The sequence below is a fragment of the Pelodiscus sinensis genome, chromosome 1, assembly GCF_049634645.1.
Source record: "Pelodiscus sinensis isolate JC-2024 chromosome 1, ASM4963464v1, whole genome shotgun sequence".
NCBI lineage: Eukaryota > Metazoa > Chordata > Testudines > Trionychidae > Pelodiscus > Pelodiscus sinensis.
This window is the reverse complement of record NC_134711.1, coordinates 79,093,723-79,121,163: the sequence shown is the minus strand read 5'-3', so window position 1 is coordinate 79,121,163 and position 27,441 is coordinate 79,093,723. Positions and strand designations below refer to the sequence as shown.

The window sequence follows — 27,441 nt, the reverse complement described above, 5'->3', positions numbered from 1 at the left end:
AGTCCGTCAGATGAGCATTTCATGACCTAGCACAAGGGCCAATTCTTTCAAAGTATTTAGGCACCTATTAGTTAGTTAGTTGGTTAATGCCTATTACACCCACTGGCATGTAGGGCAGCAACGAAGGTTCTCCATTTTGTCTGTCTTTGGCCATTTTCTCCATTGTGTACCAGTTGTAATTCATTCTCTTCATGTCTGCCTCAGAAGTACGCTGCCATGTTGTCTTAGGCCTCCCATATTTGCGTCATCCTTCAGGCATCCAGTGAAGTGCTATTTTTACAATGGCGTCTGCCTCCCTTCTCATCACGTGCCCTATCCATCTCCATAATGATAGAACAGTCATTGAAATCAATAGATTATAAGTGCCCACGTACTTTTGACAATTGCAGTAGGTGCCTAAATATCTTTCATGATCCAGCCCTGGGTAAATTCCACTCTTTTGCAGATGAGATAATCCTCAGAATATCTGCATCCAGCTTCAGCTTCACAATCCTGGTCCAGTGATAGAAATGTAGCCGTGTTAGTCTGGTGTAGCTGAAACAAAATACAGGACTATGTTGTACTTTAAAGACTAACAAGATGGTTTATTAGATGATGAGCTTTCGTGGGCCAGACCCACTTCCTCAGATCAAATAGTGGAAGAAAATAGTCACAACCATCCTGGTCCAGTGCATTAAGCTATTTGGTGAGAAATATGCATCAATTTTTATCAGTTCAGAGGGTTCAGTCCTACATGCAATTAAGTCAGTGGCAAAATTCCCCCTGACTTAAGTGAGGGCAAGATCAATGGCCTAATTCTGTAAGCCTACATGTGCTTAAATGTACTGTCATGGGCAGTCTCACTGAAGTCTCAGGAACTCTTGCTGTTGACTTCCACGCAATCCAGTGAAACTCTCCTGAACTAACAAAAGCTAGGGAGTACCTGTGGTAATAAAGTTAAGCACATGCATATGTGTTTGAAGGTCATCAGTGTGCAACTTCAGATACCCTTATTTTAACTGGGGAAAAAAATTTGATTTGTTTCTTTAATACTATGATAGCTGGAGAGATGATTTAATTATCGTATAAGGTGGATAACAGAACTTGGGCCTTCTAAAATAGAACAGTCAATTTCACAAAATGTCTGTTAGAATTCTGTAAACAAATTGACAGCAAGCACAGTGTGGTTTAGTGACAGCTGAGTAAAGGGTCATATTGTACTAATAACATCCTGTACCTCTGTGGCAGTGATGTGGTGAATGCACACGTACTCCTCTGCGGTCAATAACCTCTTGTCAGATTTTCACAGTGAATGATTTTGCTGATATTTAATAAATGTGTTTTGCTGCTCCTTGCTTGGTTTATTTTTGTTGTTGTAGAGAAATGCTCTTCTTCATCGTTCTCAGAAACCACGTGGTTTTGTGTGTGTGTGTGTGTATGTGTGTATGCGCTAACCAATTGCCTTGTATTTTTGTAAGCTCATTTTATCAGGTTTTAAAAATGTCAGCTCTATTCTCAAGCTGTATTTACGCAACAGGCATATAAAAGAACTCTGGGTTGAATTCAGCACCTGTGCACTTATAAACCAGACACAAAGTTGCACAGACTGTCAGGTACTCAGAGAATTTAAACAAAGTGTACACTGCTTTCAAAAGCAGAAAGGTATGCAGATGTGAAATATGGGAGGAAGTAGAGCAATGGTAATTTTCCAGTCACATGATGGATAGGCAGGCAGTCCTGGTTGTGGAAAGTAGCCTTAAATTAAGCCAGTTAGATAAAGAATGTGTGCAAAGGATCTACAATGGTGCAGCACATGTTACCATACCTTTTAAATGGATGATATCCCACCATGACACTTGCAATGTCCTGCCCTATTGTACCATGGTATCAGCTTTGTAAAGACCTTTTTGCACTCATCTAGCCATATTGTATGTGTGTGTGTGTGTGTGTGTTTTCCCCTGTAGTAACCTCACACAAGTGTACACCCTCATGGGAAGGACTGATGTCATAATGGGCCTAGAGACAGGTACCACAAGTTCACTGTTGTTTTCTAGTTCCATATGGCTTGCACCTCCCTGAGGATACTTCATTATTATCTGGAATATGAGCAGTGACTTGTGCTATGCCCAATAGTTAACATTTTCAAATTTGAGTGTTTTAAGATTAGATATTTATGTAAGAATGGAATGATTTTTCACAGGGGCTGTTCCAATTGTCTTCAGTCGGAGCAAGATGGCTTTTTTTTAGGAGTGGGTCAACTATCTACTTTTCATTGGTCGGAGATTTTCCCTTCACATTTTCATTCTCCTCCCTATCACCTTCCCTTCTCCCCCCATTCTAATGAGAAAAAAGTGGGGGAAGAGAGAATTTAAAAAAGGGAGAGAGAATGGGATTTCTCCCCACAATTAAAAAATATTCTTGTTAAAAGAATTTCAATTAAAATAATAATTTTCCCACATAAAATGTAATGGTGGTCCAACCTCACTCTTGGTGACTTAAAAAAGAATTAACCGTGTCAGATTTGTTTATGTAAAATGGTGGTAAGAACAGGAAAAGATATGTCATGTTCCTGCTGTCTGTAGCTAGGCTGAAGGTCAAGTTTAACTCCTGTCTGGCTGAGGTGTGAGTCTATAGATGGTCTCAATGTGGCTTTCAGTAAAACCTGAGATCAGATGCTGGGGTGCTCTGGCATCGTTTAAACCAGAGATTCTCTACCTGTGGGTCCGTGGATCACTAGTGGTCCACGAGCTCCATTCAGGTCACCTATGGATAGTTCCCTCTAAGTTGCACACCTGGGAGGCTGCCTACTTAATTAGTGGAGCCAGGGAGGCATGGCTCCAATAATTAGGTGCCTGGATCCTAGGTGAAATGCACATGTAGGGTGAGGTGATGACTTTAGGGCAATAGGTGGGAAGGGGCAGTGGAGTGGTGTGGGAAAATAGGAGGTAAGTGGAGGCAGTAGGGTGAGAATTTGGGACATACAGGGCTGCCGCTGACAGAGAAAGAGGCAAATATTTCCAGATCCAGAGCTGCAGCTGTTTGGGGGAGGAGGAGGGAAGGGAGGCTTCCTTCCCAGCCCCAGCTCGGGAGATATCATGGCTGGGGAAAGAGACCCCTCTCCTTCCCAGTCCTAGCTTAGAAGCTGCTGCAGAGGGTGAGAGACAGAAGTCCCCAAACTACTGCTAAAACTTAATGGAATACACTTGTCCAGACACGTTTTAATATAGTGCTTTTATCCTAAGAGCTTTACAATAGTTAGCTAACAGAACAAACAATTTTTGGAAAGATCATGAAGTGGTCTGCTGAGACCCTCAGCGATATTCAAGTGGTTCACACTCAAAAAATAAGTTTGAGAATCACTGGTTTAGACTGAACGTGAGGTCACCAAGAATGACGAACCTTGGGAATTCCTGCCCTTTGCTGGGCATTAGGCCCATTTGTTCCCCTAGGGAGGTGGCAGTGTCTTAATCTGGAGATTTGTATAACTCCAGGAATCCTAGGTTCTGTTTGTTTTTTAGTCTGTTAGATCCTGTAGATTCATTCCAAAACATGTATGTGGGAAATTCTGACCTTACATTTGAAGGGACCAAGACTGTGACTGCATCTTCCCTTTTTCTATCTCCTCCCTCATTCCTTTGTTTTAAGTTAGGGCTTATTTTTATGTGGTGTACTAAGCTGTGTGAATAGATTAACTGGCCTAGACAAGGGCTAAAAGGGGCATTATGCCAAATCTCAGTGATACTGGCAAGGTGTCTTGTCCAAATTTGGTTCACATATGACCTTGTGTTCATCAGCAGTATGAGAACTTGTGAGATAGAAACCTTCCAGCTACTAAACCTGAAGGTCAGCTTCAATGTCCTTCGTGATTTCTAAATAAAGTAAATGTTAGTCTACATTTTTCTACAAAACTCAAACATGCTCTCCCCTATCTATGCCCAGCTTCTGGCCCATTGTTGTAAAGGGTAAACTTGCAATTAGAGCTGGTTAAAAACTTGGAATTTCCATTCCACAGGAAATTCTGACTCTTGAAAATTTATTTTAGTTCCGGATTAGACCAAAAAATCTCCCACTACAAAGTTTTATTTTGGGTGAATCAAAATGTTTCACTTCAATTTTAATTTGATCTTTTTCGTGTTTTATACATGTCATATTATATTGATTAATAACATAGAGTACAATGCAATAAAATATACAAAGCCATGCCTTTTCAAGATGAAAAATCAAAACATTCCATCCATATATTAAACATTTCATTTCTACTTTTTCGTTTTTTTTGTCAAAACCAACATGTTACTGTAGAAATTTTTGATGAATCTGTATTTTCCAATAGAAAAATAGTGCATCTGTTCCGCTTGCTGTAGGATCCAGGATATAAGCATAAAACCCAGCAACATTCATGGAAAGGGTTTTTTCCCCCTTTATTGTTTTTTATTCAGTGAGATTTTCAAACATTGTGTCAACACAGATATAACATAATAAAAAAAAAAACATTTCATCCAACTAAATGAGCCTGCCACATGATTTTTCTAAAGGCCAAAATTAAGATTCTACTCAAGGACATGCAAAAGCGTAGACAGTCTTCACTCTCATTAAAAATACTTTGCAATGTGAAAAATTGCAATGAGCCAAACAATCTGGAAGAAAGTGGTTGCTAAAATAGGCTTGGTTATTTCAATCCCTGGAAATATTGGAATGGCAAATCATATAACCTAAAATCAGGGGAATGTCTCAAATTTGTTGGGACTGATACTAATTTAAAAAGATATTGCCAACAAGTCTGTTAGACCTCAATATGAGCCTATTTTAAAAACACCATCAGGGCAGCATGCTCCTAACAAATGCCAGGTGCTGGTTTTGTCTGGTTTGCAGATGCTTGTCACGGTGTCCCTCCAATATTCCTGCATACTCTTTTCTTGAAACTGGCCAGAATTGTTCTCGCCGATGTTATTACATTACACAGCAGAGCGATGTTAAGAATATTAAAGTTCAAAGTCAAGCATTCCAAAATGTGAATAGGACAGATTTAATGTTCCCTTAACAACAAATTTCTCACTAATCTCATTCTTGGAAATAAGTAAGAAAATAGGTAAGTAGGCACCTGCCAGAAAAAACTTCAGCCTGAAAAGGTAACATTTGACAAATAACCAACTGAAACAAGATCACTTAACGGAAAGTATATTAAGTATGTGGTTGGTGCTTCCATTCCCATCTATTTTCATTATTCAACACTTATTTAGACTGTGATAGAGTTAAAGGCCACAATTAGGTTGGGCCCTATTGTAGTGAGTGCTCTGGAAGCATGAAATCAATGGCCATTCCCACCCCAAAAAGCTTGGATACTTGCCAAAGAACAAGACTCGTAGAGCTTGTTGATGTTAGGAAATTTAGGTCTTGTGTGTAATTCAACACTGGTGCAATTCCATCTATGGCATAGTGGAGCCAGCATTGACAAGGCTTAAGCATTCGTATGGCTGCGTCATAAGACTCTTCTCAGAATGAGGCTAGGCTACAGGGTGATAAATACCCAAGCCCTGTGGATTCTAGTTCGCCATTGGTGACATGTGGATTTTCCTAGCAGCATGAGAAAGCCAAAGAGCCGAAGGCAGCAGGTGGGAAGTGTGCATTGTGACTGTATTGTGACTGTGCGTGCTTGCAGCACATGGATTCTGTAAGAAACTCAGTGTAACCCACACACCGTGGCTATGTCTACACTATGCCTTTTTTCAGAAAAACGTACGCAAAATGCGCTCTGCAATTTGTGTACTTTTTTCCACTTTTTTTTTGAAGAGGCTTTTCCAAAATTTGGCCCGTCTACACTGGGCCTAATTTTTGAAAAAAGCCCTCTTTCGGAAGATCCCTTCTTCCCTGTGGAACAAGGAAAATGGCTTTGGAAAAAGCGTGTCTGCTCTTCCACAAAAAAAAAAAAAGAGGAAGAGCAAATGTGTTCTCTGGACGTGGCAGTATCCCAACACCCTCCCCCTCTGCAGTCTAGATGTACCCTTAGTGTGGTTCACTGTCCCATGGAGTGGCACCTAGACCACAGCAACAAATAAGACCAAGAGACTTCTGCAGCATGGACTGACAGCCAGCTGCTTTTTAGCTCATAGTGTAGAGGCTCCTATACTAAGCTCCAGAGGTCCCAGGTTCAAATCCGCATGGTGGCTGTTATGTCAACAGCTCAGTTTGTTTCTGAAGGGATGCCCATCTGAGGAGCAAACTGCTTTTCTACTTTGTGGGATAAGGAACAAGCAGACTCTCCACAACCTATTTTTATGCTGTTTTTAAATGTAAGCCTTTTAACTATGAGAGTTCTCCTTGCATAGAGGGTTTGTATTTTCCAGTTTGTATGGGCATGATTAGAATATTAGTGAATCACAGAACGGGTGCAAAACCCAGAAGTATAGACATGGTGCTGCTTTCATTTTGCCACCTGTCTGAGCCAATGGGAACCAAAAGAAGCCAGGAAGGGAGGGGAAAGACACTAATGCCAGGGTTAGAAATGGAAAGATTGACTCAGGATTAACTACAGAAATTCAAATAGCATCATTATGAAAGAAGTGAGAGCAATACACAAAAGCAACCCATGGGAAAAGCTGGTTTCAAGTACATGTTTTCTTATGATAATATTGTACATTTTATGACATGTCTTTTCAAAGACATATCTGCCTATACCCACTTTTCCTAGCACCACAATCAGAATCTAGTGAGTCATTTAATGCCGTTTTGCAATGTAGGGACTTGATTCTGCTCTCACTAAAATTCAGGGCAAAATACCCTTTTACTTCAATTGAAACAGTGTTAGACCCTACAATGGCTGTTTTTTGGGGGTGCTTATGATTCTTTCCCTCTTAATATCTTCCAAATTAAAATCATAAGGCCTGGTTCACCAGCCCACATACAGGAGTGCAGCACCATCAACTTCAGGGGAGTTATACCCATGTAAAACTGGTATGGCAGAATAGACAGTCAGGCCCATAGAGTCCAGTAAGCAACCATTACTCATGTGAGTAATCCTTGTCCAGATGAAAATCCCATTTGGTTGGGTCCAAAGATCTTGGCTGTTTCATCTATGGAAAATAGTCTGGAAACATGTGTATGCAAAAGGTAGACAGGAAGTCTACCAGACTTAGCAGGTGACTGTACAATATGGCATATATCAATAGTGTGAGTTATGTGCTTACAGAAATTTCAGACAGAAGATGACTAGAGTTTGTTCAGTCTGGAAGCATCCAGTCCCATGGCACACTTTGTTAATTCAGTAACCTGGGGTATTTATAGATAAATGCTTAACTACAGGATAGAAAAATGTCTTACTGCTCCAAATCTGAACCATTTTTCTTTGATTAAATGAACAGAGTATGGTGCTTATTATTAAGGATGAAATAGGACTTTACATGTTAAGGTTTAAATATTTCATTTTACTTTTGATACATTATCCCATGGCTTTGGGATACTGGACTAGATATTAAAACAAGCAGTTCACCCATGTCACCATGGTCCTTATCTGTCCTATCCTGAGACCCTCTTTAGATAGACATCTGTACAATCATTTAAAAAAAGAAAATACTGTACAGCTGTGTAACAAAGAGATTAGTGAGTGGGATGCTCCTTTGTGTTTTAAAAATTCTTTCCCTTATTAATCATGTCAGTGATGCTGGCTAATGCCAAAATACGTCAGTGCCAGAACTTCCTCCAGCAAAAAGCAGTGCAGCAAAGTTGATGGAGCTAAGATGATTTACACCAGCTAGTATCTGGGCCATAAATTATTTATCCCCCAATGATGGATGCAGTGGCAGGCTTTTGAGTGGGTGCAGTGGATCAGTCAGTTGTTGTTAAAGGTTGCTATGATGGGGCACGTGTCCAGGTTGCACAAACACATGCACATACTTTCCTAAATGTGGCCACCTCTGCCCCTGCCCATGTAGAGGAGGAAGGGCGTTGCACTCCACTTTCCACCTGTGTTGCACTATTCCCTGCTCTGCAGCATAGTGCGATAAATGAAAAAGATTACTGACCCTCCCAGAGAAATGTAGGCAGGCAAAGTAGAAGGACCCAGGTTGAAATTTGATCAGGACGTTAGGCTTCACTCCCTGTTTTGTACTAAATGCACCATCGGATCTTTAATGAGCACAGTAGTATGGTTCTTGGCTTCATGTCTCAATCCAAAGAGTCAGCACCTCTGGCAGCACAGTTCCCCATAATACAATAAAAACTGGTGTTATCTGGCACTCGGTGTACCAGACAGATCAGTTAACTGACATTTCTGATATATCCCAGTACAAATCTTCAATCTAATAACTGGGACTAGTATACATCATGCAATTGCGTATGCTGCACTCTGCTTTTATACAAGAGACAGAAGACAAGCAAGCTGAAATCAGGGATTTATTCAAAAAAGAAACTTCCAGGGAATGTCCTAGAGTCATTACAAATTCAGCCCAATCTCCTGCAACTTCTACATCTACAGTGATCCCTGATATTGATAATAATGACCTTGAGGCACTGTAAGATCTTGAAGTTCCTGCTGAATCAAAGAAAGATTAAATTAAGTTCAGTATAGTGTAAGTGATAAATAGTGTATTTTTAGAGATCTGCATGTATACCATGCACTGTCCATACTGATATGTAGAGTCATAAGATAACCTACTGCATAGAAAACGTTACCACCATACACCTAAGTTCTTCAAGAAACCCTTTCCCACGTGGTACTACTACTGGATAGGTGTGTACCTGTATTCTGTTTTATACTTTATTCTAATTCTTTGGAAATTGGTATTCCATTGGTAAAGTAGAATTCTTAGCCAACCAGAGTATTTGACATGCTCCATTCTCCCAATATTCTGGATAACTGCTTTTACTGTACCACGCTGGGCACTGGTTCAGTACTGACTCAAAGGGAAGGGTGCCACCTGCTGCCTTGCTAGCTCTCCTGCCCTATTTTTTTTTGAAGTCCCTTGGGATACTCTACCAGATGCACAACCCCCATGTTCCTTTTCCCCATGTCCTCAGACAGTTGCTCTTTTCTGTCAGTTTTCTCTCATGTAGCCACTTTTCTACTTTCTCTCCTCTCGGTTTATTCCCCCCCCCCCCCCATCATCTTATTCTTGTATTTTGACTCTTCAGCTCTCTCTTCTTCAGATACCAGAGTGTCCACTCCCTCATGCTGATGAGAAAGCAGAGAGCAGGGTAAGTGGAGTTGAGTGCCAGAGAAGCAGAGCTGGTGGGTTCCTGCCTGAGTTTGCAGCCCTGTGTCTTCGAGCAAATCCCTTCCCCAGCTACAAGAGGGTTCCCAATGGGAGCAAGGAAGGGAGGGGAAGTGACTTTCAAGGAACCACCTGCCACATCACCTGCAGATTCTGCACACACATTTGTAATGTTTGTGGGAACTGCAATTTTCCTGGCCAACGGTAATCCTGTTCTCTGCACCACACCTTTCCCGAATTAGTCTGGCTCTTCCCACCTCCAAGAGGGCAAGTCTCATATTGGGAAACAATATCCAGTAGCATCTTGGTCGATTGGCCAACACCTGTTTACTTTGGGAGCTTGTGATGCAAGCGGGTATAATTGCATATAACAAGAAGCGTAATAGAAAAAAAATAGCAAAAAGCAAATATGCATTAACCTATTTATCGCTAAGGTACTAGAAAAAGGCAACATAGCATAGGCTAAATAACTAAATTTGACTTACTAACTCCCCATTTTACAAAATCAAAATAGCATGTTCTCACTATGGGGAAGCCTCGAAATTAGTCCGAGGCAGGCTCCCTGAATGTGGATGCGCTACTTCAACTTAGAACCCCAGGAAGCACTGGAGAGTAATTAGTTTTGAACTACTCTGGGGAGTAATTATTTTGAGATAGTGGCACTGGAGCGTCCACACTAACACTATTTCGAAATAACTATTTTGAAGTTAGCAGTATTCCCCAAGGAAAGCAGGAGTACAGATTTTGAAATAAGTGGCCCATTATTTCAAAATAATGGGCTTGGTAGTGTGGATGCTCTACTTATAAATTCGACCTAAGGGAGGTTATTTTGAAATAAAACCCTAGTGTAGATCTGGGCTATTAGGGTATGTCTAAACTGCATCCCTCTTTCGAAAGAGGGATGTAAATTAGACATATCGAAATTGCAAATGAAGCCAGGATTTGAATTTCCCGTGCTTCATTTGCATAATCGCATCTCAGCATTTTTTTGAAAAACGCTATTTCAAAAGTGAAACCAAGGTCTACACGTGGTTCTTTGAAAAATAAATGCCTTTTTCGAAAGATCCTGTAAACCTCATTTTTTGAGGAGTAGAGGATCTTTCAAAAAAGGCTTTTCTTTTTGAAATAACCACGCCTGGACCATGGTTTCACTTTTGAAATAGTGTTTTTTGAAAAAAAACCCACCGTGACGTGATTATGCAAATGAAGTACGGGAAATTCAAATTCCGGCTTCATTTGCAATTTGGATATGTCTAATTCACATCTCTCTTTTGAAAGAGGGATGTAATCTAGACATAGCCTTAGAGTTATGCTATCTATACTTCTCTAGAGCTGATTAGGTCTTCTAACTTCACAATGTTATAACATGTACATGAAATCAACATCCAAAGCCTGATGTTGCTGCACTGTAAGATGTTTTTCTTTCCTTATTTTTTCACTATTAGGAAATTACAGTCATAAATTCCCATCCTGAATTGTGACTGCTGGGAATAGCGTCTCCCTTCATTCTCAGAGAACAATGTCCCAGTTTAATTGTCAACACAAAGCAGCCAAAATAAGTGGATAAGAAAGCATAGACGGAGTAGTGACTCTGCAGTTCTTTGAGCACAAGATGATAAAAGCCTCAGGTACGTTTATTTAGATTTCCATTCTTAGATGCTATCACACTGAAAATTGTAGATCTGGGAAACAGGACATGATCCAAAGACCAAAAGACATCAGTAGTAAGATTACCACTGACTTCAATGGCCTTTGAATCTGGCCAACAGTAATTTCAAAACCATCATTTGCATAGGTTTGGTCCCCAGGGATCAAATTCTACCTTTTTATCCACCCTGAGAGTTTGTCTAGACTACAGGGTTTTTTTCGAAAAAAGTAGCCTTTTTTCGAAAAAACTTCACCTGTGTCTAGACTGCTGCCACGTTCTTTCGAAAGTAAATCGAAAGAATGTGGCAGTTTTTTCGACTGCAGAAAACTTCGTTTTATGAGGAATAGGCGCTATGTAATGCAAACTGTGCTTTCAAAAAAAGGCACTATGTAATGCAAACTGTGCTTTTTCAAAAGAGAACATCCAGACTGCCTGGGTACTCTCTTTCGAAAAAGCAGCTTGCTTTTTTGAAAGTACTGGTTGTAATCTAGATGCTCTTTTTTGAAAGAGGCTTGTAGTCTAGATGTAGCCTGAGAGCTGAATTTAGCTGTTTTCCCATTTATTCTGCTGGATTAGGCTTTAACATGATGACATATTTGTTTTTAGAAATATATACATCCATATCATTACGGATCATAAACCACATTTTGCACACTGTTAAATAAAAGAAAGGCATGGACATTTCTCAATTAAATAGACTGAAGGACTTATTTATTTTTGACACTTGTCAGTATTCTAAAATAAAACATTTCCTTTTTATAGTCTGTTTATCAATCATCAGTCTTAGTGCTTTTCTGTCATAGCCAATTATCTTACAAGAATCCTATTTCTAGGTCACATAAGTACCTATAAATAAAAGATGATCATATACTCTATCTAGGCCAGGCATCACAACTATGCTGGCTTATATCCACATGTGGTAACATAGGAATTCTTATTTAAAACCATATATACATAAATATGCTTCTTATATGAAAAGTTAATCAAATATTAATCAGGCCAGACAAAGCAGCATGTGGCCAAACCAAACACAATCCACGTCTGTATAACATGAGCATTTCTACATAAACAGGAAGGGCACCCCTGTGGTACAGCTAAATATACCCTTTTACAAAAACAGACAAAACTACTCCACAGGTTACCTTGCAAACCTGTTGCTGTTTTAGTCTAAAATTTTATATAGGAACACAATTAGCTATATTGTCTATGGCTACGTCTAGACTGCAGCTCTGGTATCCCAGAAAAGCACTGTCTTATCCAAGGAACGTGTCTGCTTTTCAAACAAAAAAAAAAAATTTGGAAAAGCAGACTCATTCTTTCGCTATCCCTGTAAACCTCATTTTACCAGGAAGAAGAGATGGCTCAAAAGGGCAGGTTTTTCCAAAATTTTGCACCATGTAGACACGCCAAATTTCGGAAAAGCCTCTTCCGACAAAAGCAGACTTTTCTTTGTAGTGTAGACGTATCCTAAATATCCCACCTAGGGGCTGAGCCTGCTCTCCTTGTGAAGACACAATGCCCTACTTGTCAGAGAAGGTTAACTCTGCATAGAGATAGCAGGATAGGATTTTTAAAAGTGCTTGCTATGGCGGGAGAAAAATCAGTTTGTGCTCCCTTTTTTGCAACTCTTCTTTATCATATAAAAAGAAGGCCTTACAAAGTGGGTTTTCCCTGGTTTAGACCTCAGAGATATTCCAGGTGTTGAGTCTGCTTCAGCCTGTTTTCCTTATGTGTTTCTTTTTATTATTTAATTCTGCTTTTGAAATTAGTATGAAGTTACAGAAACAAATGCAAATGTTACAACTGGCAAAGCTGAATAAAATATGAAGTATTCATATTCCATCTCTGCAGATACTTTAATCAATCCAGACTGGTAGCAACCATAGAGGTTTGTCTGATTACTAAGTTAAGTGCACTTGTCAACATCTCATGGATAGAAACAATTGGCTTTGAGCTAGGAGGGCTTTTTTGTAGGCTCACCTTTATTTGTTTACAAACCTCTTCTTGTGTGATGTGAACTCCCTTCCTACTCCTCCTCACAAATTATACATGTGGATCTGTTTGTGTAATACCCTGAATGTCTTCGATTCAAATAAAGGTGGAATAAGTTGCAACTAGCAATAGTCACAAGCTAGCTGAGTACGCGGACTCTTCTGGTTAGATACTTGCAAAACTGTTTCAGAACACAGTTGGTCTCCATATTAAATAAACAAACATACTAAACAATAACAGAGTCAAAACCATGGACTGATGTAATTGCATTATAAAGATAAAGAGGGCAAGATAATATCTTTTATTGGACCAATTTTTGTTGTGGAGAGAGATGTGCTTTCTAGCTACCCCTCGCTCTTCTTTAGGTCCTGTTTAAGTTTGAAACTTGTGTTTCTCACCAGCAAAAGTTGGTCATAGAAAAGATAATACCTTACCTGCCTTGTCTCTTTAATATCTTGGGATCGATATGGTTGCATATAATGGTAGCATAATTGTGGCATATAACCTTTCTACCTTTGCCTGTGTGGCAACTGTTATCTAGGAGAGCTGTTACATGTGACATCTGTTGAATAATGAGTCACCCGCATGAGCTAGCAAGATACACAGAGAGCAATAGTCTTGAGGCAGTGGTAATAGTGTATAGCTTCAATCTGCAATTAAAACAAGGTATCTAATGCTGCGTATGGTAATAACTCTGCACTGGTAATAATGTTCCCACCAATTTAATTTGTTCTTTTTGAATATGTAAATGTATCACGTGAAACGTGAATGCAGGTTTTTATATATGGGGCCCCTACTTCCCACCCAATGTGAAATGTGCCACGGGCAATCGCTCTGTTCCCACACAACCATTTCAAATGGGTTCTGATGTCCTGCCAAACGCCACACAAAGACTTTTTAATCCATACTCCTTCATCTAAATGTGAAATAAGGAATGAAATTTGCTCCTGTTCAAGGTCAATGAGTCACAGAGGACCTATTCTGAGGGCTTACAATGCATGTGCATATCTTTTTTCGAGTTCTGCAATGTGGTGAATGTCACTCTAAATAATTTTTGGGCAAGGGAGGAATGATGGAAACCATATCAGCAGCACGTACAGAGAAAACTGAGGGGGAACTACTGTTCAATTATTTTTCCTTATAGTGCAAATGAGAGAGAGAGAGAGAGAGAGAGAGAGAGAGAGAGCATTTGTTTGTATTTCTTAGTCACTATCCATGAAACTGCATTGTACTGTCACTAGTCCAAACAGCTTCTCAGTAAATGCATTGAAACCTTCCATTCATTAAAGACTAGATTCTGTCCCCCCAGCTCATGCTGAGTTACACCATTAGAGTGGTTCCACTGAAATAAACCAGTCTACTTACTGGGTAATGTGCTACTCAGTAGGTGTATGAATGGCAGAATTGGGCCCTCAGGAACCAGATTACTAGATGGAATAGTTAGAACACAAACGAACACTTACAAATATAGGACACAAATAGTTCAACCAGCTTTGTGCCAGCTTAAAAAACCCAGTCGTCTTTGGTCTGAGAACAAACATTAGAGGCATGGTTTTTGTAAACTTAAGAACAACTGAAGAAGGGAGTTAGACTCTAACAAACTGGTTCTCCCCTTCACTACAGTGTTTGCTGGCTTCTCTGCTGTAACACGGGCTTGCTTTTTACCACCATGTGCCTAGAAATTGCCTCAGCACTCAGAGCTGCTTACAGATATTGGAAAAGAGGGTGAGAGGTGAGGACTGGGAGGCCAGTCTGGAGATGGGAATTGTTAGGGAGAACAGTTGCCACTGGGATAGAAAAGAGGACAGCAAATGAAAATACATATCAACTACTTGGTTATAATGTATATAGATTGGAAACTCACTGGGCAGGATCAGGGACTATTTTTGTTCTGTGTTTGTTCACATAATTATTAATAATTAAGTCTCAAGAACTGCATTTGGCTGGAACCCTCCCTACATCCCCTTCTCTGAGGCCCACCAACCTAGGTCAGAGTTACTTTTTCTATGCTCCCTCATTTTCTCCCTGCCAAACACTGAGAATCCCCCTCTCTGGTTAGTCCCTGCAGTAGTTGGAGCCAAGGGAGTCTCTGTCCTGCTCCAATTGAATTTGCATCAGAAAACCAGCTCCTTTCGAAGTGATGCCAGTCCCATTGACCTCACGGTCCAAATACTGGTTTCACTGAAGTCAGCACCAAAAATCTCATGAAGTAAGGTCAGACGTGGCAAAGCTAAGAGGCTGGCCATGATATTGCTCACACCAGAATCTGGCTGTGAGTGTGCTCTGAGTCCTAAAGGTCTCCATGAGGAGCCTCTACTCTAATACGGAGCTTTGGGTGTTTTCTTCCTGCTTTTGCAATTCCTAACAAATGAGCTCCTCTGCAACATGAAACCTCATTGGACAGTGCAATCAAGCTGCTTTCAGCTGAAGCATAAGCCAGCTACAGTTTCAGCTTCTGCAGATTATTCAAAGGCACAAAGGATGAGTACAGCAATAAGCTAGATCAGGAACAGATTCATTCACATATTGATTCATGCATGGTTTATCTTCACACCTTATGGAAAAAAACAAAACATGGTTATAGTATATATGCTATGAAATGTAAAGGGGGGGGGGGCAGGAGAGGTGATTTGAGGCCTGAAAAAGCAGGATGTGAAGCAAAAACTACTATATTAGTTCTAATTTGCATTGATTTATGGCTGCTTACTTATGCGTGATTAAAATGTAAAAAATAATGAAGCTCATTGCTGCCTCCTAGGAAGTTAAACTTCATTTCACTTACTTGAACATGCCAGAAATTATGTTTAATGCTGCCTTTTTTGCTTAGTGCCATCATTTTACCCTTGCATCAGAAGATCACAACCGGGAACATTCTCCATTATTCTTTGAAACCTCTCCTAACAATAGTCACAGATGGTATGAATTCAGACTTACAGGCTTTGGCTGGACAAAGTAAAGAAACTAAAGAAACAGAACATTCAAATCCCCTAAGAATAAAAAGGAGGAAGAAAATTCATCTAACTACCAGTCTCTTGTAATCATCAGCCAATCAGGATGTGGCAATGATATATAATTTTCTTTCATGCGTGGGCAAGTAAGCTGCAGTTCTGTACTTCCATTATCTTTGATGATATAATGTTATAGAAATAAGAGGTAATTATTTGTTTCCCCTTGAGAAGTATTTAAGAAATCAAGTATCACACAAATAACTTCTAAACAATATGCAATGGCATTTTCTTGATTCATGAACTGTTTATCTCAAAGCACACACATGAATATATTGTAAAAGCAAACAGCAACATCATGGATCTTTCTTGCATCCATCCAGTTCTGTTTTCATTAGCCAGTCAGGATGAAAGCACTCAGCAAGCTATACAATTTCTGTGGGTAACAATAGTTTGGCATTTTTTTGCATTTTGATTGGATAGTGATGGGATAAACTATAATAGTTACAAATAGGAGAAGTACATTCAACATTATTACCATAGATACAATTTGCTTTTATCTTAGTTTCATCTCTGCCACCCACATGTCATTAAGCTGCAAATTTTGTAGTTTTGTTGAAGACTTTAAAGCGCAGCATTAGTAATGCTTTAAAGTACACAAACTTTATTCTGTAGGTTGATGCCTGGTATAATGCCATTTATTTCAGTGACATTACACCAGGGATGACTCTGACCCAAAATGTCTGTGTGCTATGTCATAATGTACTCAATTGTTAAAATTGCATGTAGTCTATTTTGCAAAATTTTCCTGGAAAAATTCAATAAAAGGGAAACATTTTAAAGGCAAAAAAGGGCCACCTTTGTTTAAAACACTTACAAAGCTTTTCATCTCTTTATTGCTTGTAGTTAGGAAGGTTACGGTGAATTTAATTTACCAACACACAAGGAGCTCTTATCCATCACTATCATTAGCAATAATGCACTGGCACAGGTGCTATTATATAGAGGAGGTATAAAATAAGATCCTAATGCCAGTTGTCTAGTACAATCTACTGATCCCAGATCCCTCTTTGAAAAGCATATGATAGGTATTCAAAGTTCTAGCTGAACACTCACCCAAAGCATACAATTTTTGAGGAGGAGGGTGAGAAAAAGATCTCATTATCTTCATCCCTGAATATGGGCAGACGAGCAGATTGTATGCCTGAGTTGAATTATTTTATCACCATTCTGTGAGGCTAAAATAAGGCACAGCTGTAGTGTCTGGCCCAACATTCCCTCTTCCAATAATGCAACTACTCCAGGGAATGCTAAGTGCTGTTGCTGAGTACATGTCTAACTCTTCACATGATGAAGTAAAATGTATCAAGCATGAAATGCGTTAGATAAGATCAAATTCACATCCCCCCCTCCAAAAAGCATTACTTTTTTCTTCACTTTCATAAGCCAACTAATTCATCAATTGTGTGTTGAATAATTTCAGAAATTTTTCTTTAGGAAAGATGGAAAATTATATCTCCAAGGAGCAGAAAATAAAAAATGTAAATCCTGGGCTCTTGATTTGAAGCTAAACTTTATGTTCAGCAGTTTTGCTTGTCATAACAAGGGGGGCCAGATAAAAAAAAAAAGGAAAAGGGATGATAATGGAAAATCAAATCAAATCAAAAGAAACATCTAAAATTGTGCCCCAGCCATCTGTATAGTCATAGAAACTCTAAAAATGAGGGGCCTGATTGCACAGTTCCTTGTAGATTTTGTCCCAGGAAATGGAAATTAAATCCACATTCTCAGAGTTCAACTTCAAGGGGGTTCCCAACATAGAGGAAGGACTTTAAAAAAGTGAATACAGGTTCTGGCTATATATTTTTAATTAGCATTTCCCCCAAAAACATTTCTAATTAATGAAAAATGTCAAGAGTCTGGAATTTATTTTTGTTTCAGTATGGGCCAAAAATGAAACCTTTTGAAAGTTTTGGTGAAAAAATAAGAGAGGCAAAGAAAGAGAGAGAGCCAGCACACAACCCTGCCCCCTAAAATAGCTAATACCACAGAGGCTAGGGAACTCTTGGAGCAGGGAGGAATGTGAGGTGCAAGACAACTCTATCAAGACCCTGCTCTACCTGATTTGGAGGGGTGGAGCTGGACTGTTCCATTAGAGCAGTGGTTCTTAAACTTTTTGGCCCACAGCCCACCTTCCTCCACACAAGACTTTCCACAGACCACCAGACATAATGACAAAATAGGTGCAGGATGGATTTGGGATGGGGGTGTAGCCAGGAGGTAGGTGCAGGTCTGGGCTGGGGGTGGGGATCTAGTTGGGATTCCAGTCAGTGCGAGTAGTGGGGAAAGCTTCTGAGTGAGCAGTTTCCTGCACTGCCGTTTCCACAGACAGGGAGTGGCGGGGAATGGCAAAGCAGAGATCCGCTTCCCCCCCATGAGCTGGATCCAGCCTGCAAGGCTTGGAACTTGCCCCCACCCCATAGTGGGAAGCTAATCTAGCATGGGGAATGTGTGGGGCTGGAGCACCAGAATAGGCTCTCCGCTGCAGGGAGGAGGGAACCCGAGCCCACAGCCCACCTGCAAGATGGTCGTGGATCACAAGTGGTCCATGGGCCACACTTTGAGAACCACTGCATTAGAGAAATTTCACTTTGTGTAATTGAATGTAAGCTGGGCCAGAGAGAGAGATTAACTCGGTACCCAGCGGGTTAAGTTGTTCTTTCATATTTTTTGCCAACCAACTTTAGGTGGTGGGGTAAATTGATACATATGTCTCCAACCTAGCCTTGGTGGCTACTTTCTATATGCACAGCCCTATGTGGGCAAGACAAGGGATTTTTGGGGAGAGGAAATCTGATCTGCAGGTGAGATTGTGTCATGGAGGTTTAAAACCTCTTTCTCTATGCAGAAAGAGTGAGAACGACATGCAGAGGGAACTTCTGTATGATGATCAAGGTGTGACAATCTTCCTTCTCCCTTGGTTTTGGTGAGGAAAGAGAATGGGGACTGTGAGAAGGAAACCATGGGTGTAGCCACAGTCTGCCTCTGAGAAAATGAGTGGTTGGACCACAGAGCACAAAACTAGCTTCTTATTTTGAACTAACATTTAAAAACCTAGACTGTTTGGAACATACAGTAGACTTCTGACAATCCGGCACCTTTTGGACCTAGGTGGTGCTGGATTATCAGATTTGCCGGAGAATCGGGGATGTCCGGTACAGCTGCACGACTTAACAGCTGGCCTGGACACAATCTCCCTCCCTCTCCTTTCCTCTTCAAGTCTCTTCTGTGCTGTAACCTGATCCTCCTCCCCCTCCTTTCCCCTTTCCCCTTCGCTGAAGCGAAACCGCTCTTCTCCATACTGTAACACGATCCCACTCTCCCCCCCCCAACCTTATGCTCTGTCTGGTTACAGCCAGCACGTGTGCTGAGCAGCAGGCTTTTTAATCAGCTGGTCAGGAGCGCTTGGCATTTTGATGCCAGAGTATCGGGAGTGCTGAACAGTTGGATGCCGGACTATCGGAGTTTTATGTACTTAGAGTCTTGTAGTCCCTCTCCCACGTATCCATATAAATATGGACCAATGAGTTCATGGGAAAACATGGAAATTAACCCAAATAAGAATAGGAAAAGCAGCTACACTAATTAAGAAAGAACCTGAACATATGAACAAAGCGCTCCACTATTTTCAAGACAACATAGAGAAAGGAAGAGGTCTTTGTGGCAGCATCCTTCTCCCATAATGCATCTTGCTTTTTTGACACAGCTAAGGTGTGTCTACACCGGACAGTTATTTTGAAATAACCATGCTATCGTCTACACAGCAATTCCAAATAAAATAAATAAATTTGAAATAACAGAAGGCTTATTCCGACTTCTGTAAACCTCCTTCCACGAGGAATAATGTCTATTCTGAAATAGCTATTTTGAAATAGCTGTAGTATGGATGCTCCATTGCTGCTATTTCTAAATAGCTCCTCCCCAGGGCCATTCAAATTAATTACTCCCCAGTGCCTCCTGGAGCTCTAAATCGAGGTAGCACGCCCACGTTAGGGAAGCCTGCCTGGGACTAATTTTGAGGCTCCCCTGTAATATAGAATACTAGTATTTCAAAATAAGCTATTTCGGAGTATTCATTCTGGAATAGCTTATTTCGACATAAGTGTGCAGTGTAGACGTAACCCTACTGGACAGTGGAGAAGCAAGCCAAGAGACTAAAGGGAACTACATTATTTGGAATCCTTTTGTTGCAGACATTAAAAGAAGTGGGACACATGTATGAAATGGACAGTATGTTGCCCTAACTATGCTTTTTCATTAGTTTGTTGCTGCTGATCTGTTTAGATGAGCACAGTAAACTGGTTTACCGGTTCCTGTGTTCACGTAGGGTGAAATTCATCCTAAAATTCAACACAGAACCTATATACTCCATAAAGACTAGCATTGCTTTGCCACAAAGCTCTGGGCAAGGGACAGCAGGTAATTGTGCTGGTTAGCAATATAAGGAGAGGCTGGACAGTGTGAGGCGGATGGAAAACATTCACATTCATGTCAAGGAGGCATTTGAGAGAATTCCTGTCACACCCACGCCTCAAATACCTCTATGAGAGGAGTGTGAAAGTCCTTCATTAGCCCCTTTCATTCACAGCTTCTAATAAACTCTGAGACTGGGCATGATTACACTTAGAGAAAAATCAGCTAGTTTATTACATGAGCATATTTCACATTTGATGAATATTGAACTATTATAATGCACCCACTATTTGCTTGTTACATAAACCAAACTGAAGAATCGGATTGACAGTTTGTTGCGATTTATGCAAAGGATCAAATAACTACTTTGATCAAGGAACTTTCATCCTTTATCTTTAAAAGCACTAGGGGCTTCAAGTACAACAGAACCTTGTTAATTCAGGGAGGTTCTGCTGGGAGACCCATTCCCAGTGACCGAGGCCTTGATCCTCTGCCCCTCTTCTGAGTGATTTGTATTTTTTCAGTTACCAGAATCCACCCTTTAGGGTAAACAGGGGATTCCCCTGGGCATAATCCAAGTGGGACAAAAATTAGGAGTCAGTTTTATGCTACCCACTTCTCTCTTGTGAGTAAGTGGTGTGTTGGGTGATATTTTGGGGACAGGGAGAGGTACACCAAGGGCATGTTGTGAGTGTGTGATGAGAAGGGGACAGAGTGCATAGTACTCAATCTGACCCTTTGTGGCTGGAGCTGTGCTTATAATTTGAAAGAGTAATTTAGTTAGTTTAAAATATTTTAATAATATTAACTAATCCCTACTGTGCCTAAAATACTTCATGGTTTACCAGTAAATGCTCTCTACTACATACACAGGAGTTTATAAAATGAAGGAAACCAGGAGTATGAGATTAACAGCTCTCTACTAGTATCTCTTTGCTGAGACATGAGGAGAGAGTGACAGTTTTTGCTGAATAGATTATGGGGTGTGTGGATTACAAACTGTAAATTCCAGGTTTCCAGTGGCATGTTGTTGGGTTTGAGGGTGGAAATCTGGAAACTGTTCCAAACAATGCAATGTGTTTTTAGCTGTCAGTGCACTATTACTCTACAAATATAAGATCAAAATCTCTTATCACCTGTTAAAATGCTTTAATTTCAATAGTATCACTGAATGCTTAGGACAATAATATGACTGACCTATTGGCTCAGTTCTTGCGTAACTTGTAAATTGGTGGTTGAGGAATGAGGCAGGGACTGGATTTCCTTTATATTTAACCTTGACTCTAAATTCCCTACCTTTCTAAAGGTTGTTTTTGTATAACTAGACCAGTTTGATCTAGGAATTTAATCCTTAAATTACTTATCTGTATTGCAACATTTAACTGCAGTTAAGTGAAATTCTTTGCCTGGAATATGAGCTATGGTCCTACCAAACTGGAAAATATTATGTACAGTATATCTCTGATAGTATATGGTTAAAAATAAATATATTGTCTGCTAAAAACTGGATTTCTTTTCTTTACAAGAATTTTCTCAAAATATTTTGTTGCCTTTATTCTTTAAACAGAAAACCACAAACATTAGCATTGCACTTATTACTCCTGTGAAAAACCTCTTGCCTCTTGGAAAAATCTTGTATTATGTGAAAATGAGATAGACTCTGCAATTTTGCTTTAGGTTAGCTGCTCCCACCTCTGTCATGTTAAACCAGTGTTTCCCAATTTTATTTGGCCACGGAACCCTTTTAAACTCGAAAGAATTTTGCGGAAACCCTAATAACAGTCTAATATATGGAGCTGAAAAAGTAGACCACAAATAAGTAAGGATAATAACAAACAAATGCTAAACAAGGTCATAAGATCAACATTTAGTTTAATTGCACATATTTAAAAAGAAAAATCACATAATGTTAATTATTTTTTAAATCATAAAATGTTACTGTAATGGAATTTCCTTGCAGAACCCTTATTTTCACTTCGGGGTTCTGTGGAACACCATTTGGGAAACACTGTGTTAAACACACTTTGGCCCAGAGGTTGGATTGGGAATTGTGGTACAGATGACGCTGGATTCTTAGAATTCATGGACACAGCAATAGTAGGAGTTTGTGCTTTGTGTAGCTGTGGTATTACCATTTAAAAAAAAAACAGATTTGTAGTGTGATTGCTCTGCACCATATTAGGGACCAGCTGATGCCAAGCTCAGCTACAATACTAAATGGCTGTGTCTACACTGCACCTCTTTTCCGGAAAAGGGATGCAGATTAGACACTTCAGAATTGCAAATCCGCGGGGCATTTAAATATCCCCTGCGGCATTTGCATTTACATGGCTGCCGCTTTTTTCTGGCTTGGAAAGTAGGAGTAAGAAATCCTCCGGAAAAGGGCTTATTTTCCGGAGAATCGCGTCTAGACTGGCGCTTTTCTCCGGCTTATCCCCAAGCCGGAAAAAAGCGGCAGCCATGTAAATGCAAATGCCGTGGGGGATATTTAAATCCCCCGTGGATTTGCAATTCCGAAGTGTCTAATCTGCATCCCTTTTCCGGAAAAGGGGTGCAGTGTAGACACAGCCAATCAGTTTAAAACAGTGGTCACCAACCAGTCAATTGGGAGTTACTGGTAGATCTTAGAGCCTCTGACAGGGGATCCTGACTGGTTTGGCCAAGTGGCTATCAAGAGCTGGCACTTCAGCTTCTCCCCCAGACTGCTGTGTGTCTCCTGCTCTTTGCCTTGGAGCTGTCCCCTCAGAAGCCTCCGGCTTTCTGTACAGGACAGGAGAGGGTTAGGGGTGCTCATACCAACATGCCCCCTTTCCCACTCTGTAGCCCATTTCCACAAAGCAGTGGGCACAACAATACTCGGGATGGAGTTTGTTGGCTGCTTTAGGGAGTGGTACAGGGCAAGGGCAAGGGTGAGCCTCCCTTTGCCCCCTGCACCACCAACCAGGAGCCACCTGAGGTAAGCAGTGCCCAGCTGGAGCCCACATCCTGAAACCCTACCCCAGTCATCAACCCCCTCTTACACACCAAACCCCTGCCCTAGTCCTAAGCACCTGTGTATCCAAACTCCCTCCTAGAGCCTGCACCTAGAACCTCCTCTGGCACCCCAACTGCCTGCCTCAGGCTCAGCTCAGAGCCCCCCTCACACTCCAGATCCCTTAACCCATGACCAGAGCCTGTGACCCAATGCCTAGTGAAAGGGAAGGAGGAGGAAGGAGGATGGAGTGAGCAGTGGGTGGGGTCTTGGAGAAGGGGCAAAGTTGTTTGGATTTGAGGTAGATCTTGGATTGTGCTTAAATTCAAAAAGTGATCGCATGCTTAAAAAGGTTGGAGACCCCTGGTTTAAAATGACCCTAGTACAGATTCTTTGTTGCATCAATTCTCTGGTGTACAAAGCATGAGACATGATTGTACAAAGAAGTTATTTGTAGACCCCTGGTTCTCTGTAAATCTCTATGCTTGCCTTGGCTCTGGAGTAGTTGAGAGCAGATTGGCGGCTGCCCTAATTTATGCCAGCTGGTAAAGGTCTCACAAACACTCTCAGCGTAGATTAGACTTAGCACCACAGCTTTTTGGTTATTTCAGGAGCTTCCTCTTTCATTGGATGATACCTCACCCTAAGGGAGTCTCAGCTTGAAGAAATATAACCAGTTTTGGCTGCTTTGTGCTGCCAGAATGGCTCAAAGGTGTCAGAGAAGGCCAGAGAATCTTCTCCACTAAATATGATTCTGATCTTCTTTATACAACTGCTAGTCCATTGACTTCATAGGAGTAAAAGAAACATCAGTCAGCTGGTTCAATCTATGTCTAATGGGCAATGCACACAATTTCTGTGCACTATTTTTGGAACATCTGAATCTCATAGATTTGTTCAGGGTACAGGCTTTGTTTGAAATAATTGTAAAGAAAAAAATAGTGGCTTAATTTCAAGTTAGCAAACACTGTTAGCCTGAGACAAATTTAAATTAATTTTACTTCTCTAACTTCATAGAAGATGAGCTAGTCTTGCAAGTTCTACCCCCTATCTGTATCTATCATTGGTTATAATCTGTGATTAAAGACTTAAGAAGGATAAGATACAAACATAACAGGTTTAAAATGATTATAGACTATAGTTATTAATGTTTTGGTCATTAACAATAATGTTGTGAATGTGAAGGCCAGATCTCCCAAACCCATACACAACAGAGGAAACTGAAAGGCAATCACAGTACCATCTCTCTTGCTGACCCAAAGGAGAACCCGGTAACAACAAAGATAATGATGACTGGGGGTACATCTAGACAGGCTTTTATCGACAGAGGCTTTATCGACAGAGGCTTTGTCGACAGATATTGTCGACAAAGCTTCTGTCGACAAAGAGCATCTAGACTACATCCAGTTCTGTCGACAAAGCAAACCGCTTTGTTGACATGACAGTGTAGACGCAAAGGACAGGGTAGATGCAATAATGCCTTCTGTTGACAGAACTCTGTTGACAAAAGGCGTTATTCCTCGTAGAATGAGGTTTACCGCCGTCGACAAAACTACTGAGTTCTGTCGACGTTTTGTCGACGCAACTCGGCGGTAGTGTAGATGCAGGTATAGTTTTGTTGACAAAAGTCCACTTTTGTCGACAAAACCCTGTAGTCTAGATGTACCTTGGGTATCTTGATTGGAACTGGAACATAGGAACAGAAGCTGGAACACAGAAACACTGGAACAGGCAATCGCTTAGGTACATGGACATTATTTCTTCTTTCTTCTTCACTTCGTCTGCGTGTGGTATGCAGACACCTTTCTTAGAGGTGTAATGGTTGCATGTAGATAAAGTCTTGAAGCTGGAAGCTACATGTAACCCGAAATCACTAACAAGTCCTGGTTTGTCTGGGTTCTAGCTCTTGACTGCTCATGACTGGCACTCTGTTGGACAGCCCAGAGTAATGGTTACCACACCCTGAAATAAACTGCAGTTGCTGAGCAGACTGAGCTGTCCCACAATTTACCTTTTTCCTGCTCTAATTTGAAAAAGGCGAAAAGAGTACAAAACTCACCATGAAAGAAGGTGTCCGGGAGGGAGACCTCATTGTTATTTATACAAATTCAAGATGGCGAATGGGGAAACCATAACAAAACAGATATTTACCCTAACAGTACCTAACAATTTCAGCATCCCTCAAGTCTCTTTCCATTCCCATGAGGCAAGAAACATAGTACACGGATATGTATAGTATCTGCTGTAGTCTGTATTTGTAGCTTTGCTTATCATTTCTGAACTAACAGGACAGAGGAGCCATCAACTTCAAATGCAAGTTTTTACAATGATCAATCTTATCTTTCTCCTTCTTATTAATGTTGTTAATGCCCATCTAATGGCAAGTTATAACAGAGAATAGAAATAAAGATCAGTAGAACAAACAAAAAACTTACTGTCATACTCACTGGGCCAGTGTAAATTAGCGTGCGCTGAGGATCTGATCTGATATCACGTCTGGACGACAGAATCTGGCCAGTAAAACATTTTGATATTGCAGGAAGATACGAGGTATGTGACATTGCCCCCTGTAATAGACATGTACTTGCACCATCATTTTACTTATTGGGGAAACACCCACAAAGAAGTGGGAGCCACTTAATATTTGAGAAGTGACTAAAATAGAATGTAACTGCATTTCATATGCAAATACATGGGCCATGGGACAAGTGTGGTGGCTGATATTTCTCACAGAAGCTGCATTTAAGTATGCAATGAATTTTGAAGGTAATTTCATTTCAGGTATATAAGTAGCTTTTGAAGAACAATGAAATGGTAATTTTTCCTAGGAATATAGCAAAGTACCAACTTTTTATTTTTAAGTTATCTGGCTGACCTTTTTTTTTTTTTCTATTTTCAGACTGCTTCCAAACAGTAACTCATGCCAGGAAAAACAAAGGCATTTTCTCAATGACAACAATGCCCATTGTGCTTTCAGCAACAGCTGCCAGAATTTTATCAGTGGGCCAGACATTAACCCTGTTGGCTACACTCTGAAAGGAACTGTCAGTGTCCTCCACTCATTTCCATTCCCTATACAGCTTCATTATGTCTCCTGCCTTTGTACTGCCATATATATTTCATTACCCTCTATATCATGAAAACATAAAGAGTTAATTGTCCTATTTTTTAATTGAGATATATTTTTTTTTCAAATTGGGGAAAATAAGAAACAGTTGTTACTGCTTTTTCTCTTAGGCTGTGTCTAGACTACACCTCTCTGTCGACAGAGAGATATAGATTAGGCATGCTGAAATTGCTAATAAAGCAGGGATTTAAATATCCCACGTTTCATTAGCATAAACATGACCGCCACTTTTTTTCAACACGGAGCTTTTTTGAAAAAAAACAACAACCTGGCAGTCTAGATGGGGATCTGTTGAAAAATAAATCCTTTTTTGACAAATCCTGAAAACCTCATTTTTGGAGGAATACAGGATCTGTTGAAAAAGGGTTTATTTTTTGACAGTTCCCTGTCTTGACGGGCATTTTTTTTTTAAAAAGCTCTGTGTCAAAAAAAAGCGGTGGCCATGTTTATGCAAATGAAGTGCAGGATATTTAAATCCCTGCTTCATTAGCAATTTCAACGTGCCTAATCTACATCTCTCTGTCGACAGAGAGGTGTAGTCTAGACAGAACCTATGGGTGCATCTACACCGCACCCTAAACTCAAAATAAGTTATGCAATCTGAGCTACACAAATTGCGTATCTTATCTCGAATCTATTTCAAAATAGCTTATTTTGAAATTTGGTGCATCTACACAGCACCAAATTTCCAAATAACACGGTAGTTCGAGCTATCCCTTAACCCTCATTAAATGAGGCTTACCGGGATGGCAAAATAGCATGCCCATTATTTTGAAAAATATTTCAAAATAATGGGTGGCTTGTATAGATGCGGGGTAGCAATTTTGGGATACCTCCAGTGTTCCAAAATAGCCATGCAGGGTAGACGTACTCCTAGAGCAAAGAAAAGAATGGTGAGCATGCTACCATGTAGCAAGCTCTCAGTTTGCTAGAGCTGATCAGAAAAGGGACACATTTGGTGATTTGATGTACAATGGATTTTATTTTAATGCTGATGAATATGAGCGCAAATATCTGCATCCTTAAGCAGGTAGCATTTACTCACACAAGTTATTCTGTTCTCTGGAAGGAGATTACTCAGCATAACTGTGCCATTCAACATG

At 40.4% G+C, this 27,441-nt stretch overlaps 1 long non-coding RNA gene across 2 annotated transcripts; it reads left to right on the top strand.

Moving 5' to 3' along the window:
• Positions 1-4,179: 4,179 nt before the first annotated feature.
• On the top strand, positions 4,180-26,505 carry LOC142830145 (uncharacterized). Of its 2 annotated transcripts, none has more exons than XR_012905121.1 (3): positions 4,180-9,165; positions 10,628-10,810; positions 26,111-26,505. It is a non-coding gene; the product is annotated as an uncharacterized LOC142830145 (long non-coding RNA). The 2 variants fall into 2 exon arrangements; XR_012905120.1 differs by lacking the exon at positions 26,111-26,505 and adding an exon at positions 15,650-22,538.
• The last annotated feature ends 936 nt before the right edge of the window (positions 26,506-27,441 follow it).